Genomic DNA, 3667 nt, shown 5'->3' on the forward strand with positions numbered 1-3667 from the left:
GTAAAATTATCCCTGTTTGCAAATGATATGACCTTATATGTAGAAAACCCTAAAGATTCCACACACACACACACACACACACACACACACACACAAAAGAAAGAAAAAGAAAATGAAACGAGCCCTTAAAACTAATAAATGAATTCAGCAAAGTGGACAGATACAAAGCCAACACACACAAGGCATTTGAGGACTTCCTAGGTGGCTCAGTGATTAAGAATCTGCCTGCCAATGTAGGGGAAATGGATTCGATCCCTGTTCCAGGAAGATCCCACACGCCTCGGAGCAACTAAGCGCGTGCACCACAACTATTGAGCCTGAGCTTTAGAGCCTGTGAGCCACAGCTATTGAGCCCATGTGCCACAACCACTGAAGCCCATGTGCCTAGAGCCTGTGCTCCACAACAAGAGAGAGGCCACCCAGTGAGAAGACTGCGCACCACGATGAAGAGTGGCCCCCGCTCGCCACAACTAGAGAAAGCCCGTGTGTAGCAACAAAGACCCAATGCAGCCAATAAATAAGTAAATAAAAATAAACATCAAAAAAAAAACCACTTTGATGGCTGTTCCTCTCACTGCTTGGAACCTTAAGTAGTGGGATTTTAGTCCATCATATATCTAAGCTGACTTGTCTTCACTCAGTGCACCATGGGGATGGGCTGGCTGTCCTTTAGTGCCTTCTGATTTTTGTGGAGTCAAACAACTGCAAAGCAGGCAGTGATTGTAGATTAAGAAAGTATATCTGTAATTAAAAATCCCCACTAATTTTAAAACATGAGGATCTAATGTATAGAGAACACTTTGATTGCAATAGCATTTGAATAGCACTGATCTAGGGCTATGAAAGAGAGAAGAGCTCTAGTCAGTTGATTCTGGGAGTTATTGTAACATTATACTCTGAAGTCATTCATTTATAAATTTTAAATGGTTTACTCAATTTTCTATTGAGTAGTTATTCACACATTTCAGGCCAGTATTAAATATCTGTTTCTTTGCAGCATGAAGGTAGATGATTCTTCAAATTAAAGATGGACCCGACTTTTCTCACCAGAAATGGTTTATAGAATCAACTTGCAAAAATGAAAGGGGCAGCAAAAAAATAAAATAAAATATTTTCTTCTATTAAAAAAAAAAAAAAAAAACACAGTATGGTATCGGGTGGGAATTCCCCTGCACTTCCAGTGCACAGGGCACAGGTTTGATCCCTGGTCATGGAACTAAGATAACTAAGATCCCGCATGCCACAAGGCATGGCCCAAAAGAAAAAAAAAAATGCAGCATGGTATTGGGAGCAAAGACAGACATATAGACCAGTAGAATAGAGTCCAAAAATAAACCCTCAATTATATGGTCAAATGGTTTTTGACAAATGCCAAGACCATTCAATGAGGGAAAGGGAAGTCTTTTCAACAAATGGTGCTGGGGAAATTGGATATCCACATGCAAAAGAATAAGTTAGGCTCTTACCTAACACTACACATATACACACACAAAATAAACTCAGAATGGATCAAGATCCTATATATAAGAGCTAAATCAATAAAACTCTTAGACGAGAACAGGGCAAAACTTCACAACATTGGATCTGGCAATAGTTTCTTGGGTAAGACACCAAAGGCACAGAAAACAAAAGAAAAAACAGAAAAAATGGACTTTGTGACATTTTTTTAATTCTGTGCATCAAAAGACACTATCCCCCTTTCCTTTCGGCCGGAACCGCCATCTTCCAGTAATTCGCCAAAATGACCGCCACAAAGGGGGAGAGGAGGGGCACCTGCTACGTGTTCTCTAGGCCTTTTAGAAAACACGGAGTTGTTCCCTTGGCCACACATGTGCGAATCTACGAGAACGGTGATATTGTAGATATCAAGGGAGTGGACATTGTTCAAAAAGGAAGGCCCCACAGATGTTCCCATGGCAAAACCGGAAGGGTCTACAGTGTTACCCAGCATGCTGTTGGCATCACTGTAAGTAAGCAAGTTAAGGGCAAGATGCTTGCCAAGAGAATTAACGTGCATGTGGAGCATGTTAAGCACTCTAAGAGCCGAGACAGCTTCCTGAAACGGGTGAAGGAAAATGATCAGAAAAAGAAGGAAGCCCAAGAGAAGGGTACTTGGGTCCAGCTGAAGCGCCAGCCTGCTCCACCCGGAGAAGCTCACTTCGTGAGAACCAATGGAAAGGAGACTGAGCTGCTGGAGCCCATTCCCTACGAGTTCATGTCATGATGGGTATAAAGAAAATAAAAGCCCTGGACTGTGGGGGGGAAAAGAAAGACACTATCACCAAATAATAAGGCAACCCACAAATGGGAGAAAACTTTTGCAAATCATTTAGGATACCAGATTATTATCCAGAATATATAGAAAACTCCCAAAACTCAACAACAACAAAAACAAACAACCCGGACTTCCCTGGTGGTGCAACAAGAGAAGCCACTGCAATGAGAAGCCCACACACCACAGCGAAGAGTAGCCCCCACTTGCCACAACTAGAGAAAGCCCACGTGCAGCAACAAAGACCCAAAGGGCCAAAAATAAATAATATCTCATTTGGTCAAAACCTTCTAAAAAAAAAAAAAAAAAGACTTCCCAGGTGGTCCAGTGGTTAAGACTTCAAGCTCCCCATGCAGGGCCAGGTTTGATCCCTGGTCAGGGAAATAGATTTTACATGCTGCAACTAAAGATCCCGTGTACCACACCTGAGACCTAGCACAGCCAAATAAATTAAATACATAAATAAATATATAAATATTTTCGGCTTCCCTGGTGATGCAGTGGTTAAGAATCCACCTGCCAATGCAAGGAACACGGGTTCGATCCCTAGTCCAGGAAAATCCCACATACCAAGGAGCAACTAAGCCTATGCACCACAACTACTGAGCCCATGTGCCACAACTACTGAAGCCCGTGCATCTAGGGCATGTGCTTTTCAACAAGAGAAGCTACCACAATGAGAAGCCCTCACACAGCAAGGAAGAGTAGCCTCCCCTCGCCACAGCTAGAGAAAGCCCTCACACAGCAATGAAGACCCACCGCAGCCAATAAATAAATAAATATTTTTTTAAAAACCAAGCAAACATGTACCATAATGTTTATTGCAGCACTGTTTACAATAGCCAGGACATGGAAGCAACCTAAATGCCCATCAACAAATGAATGGATAAAGAAGATGTGGCATATATATACAATGGAATATTACTCAGCTATAAAAAGGAATGAGATGGAGCTATATGTAATGAGGTGGATAGACTTAGAGTCTGTCATACAGAGTGAAGTAAGTCAGAAAGAGAAAGACAAATATTGTATGCTAACTCATATGTACGGAATCTAAAAATGGTACTGATGAATTCAGTGACAAGACAAGAACAAGGACGCAGATGCAGAGAATGGACTGGAGAACTCGAGGTTTGGGGGAGCGGGGGGAGAAGGGGAAGCTGAGACAAAGTGAGAGAGTAGCATAGACATATATATACTACCAACTGTAAAATAGATAGCCAGTGGGAAGTTGCTGTATAACAAAAGGAGTTCAACTCGAGGATGGATGATGCCTTAGAGGACTGGGACAGGGAGGGTGGGGGGGGAGATGAGGGAGGGAGGGAATACGGGGATATGTGTATAAAAACAGATGATTGAACTTGGTGTACTCCAAAAAAAATCATAAATTAATTA

The 3667-nt window shown here is 42.1% G+C and overlaps 1 non-coding gene across 1 annotated transcript; it reads left to right on the plus strand.

Moving 5' to 3' along the window:
- The first annotated feature begins 556 nt into the window (after positions 1-556).
- Positions 557-704, plus strand: LOC130834235 (small nucleolar RNA SNORA79). The gene has a single exon (XR_009048621.1). It is a non-coding gene; the product is annotated as a small nucleolar RNA SNORA79 (small nucleolar RNA).
- Positions 705-3667: the final 2963 nt, after the last annotated feature.

Source organism: Hippopotamus amphibius, chromosome 12 (assembly GCF_030028045.1).
Source record: "Hippopotamus amphibius kiboko isolate mHipAmp2 chromosome 12, mHipAmp2.hap2, whole genome shotgun sequence".
Classification (NCBI taxonomy): domain Eukaryota; kingdom Metazoa; phylum Chordata; class Mammalia; order Artiodactyla; family Hippopotamidae; genus Hippopotamus; species Hippopotamus amphibius.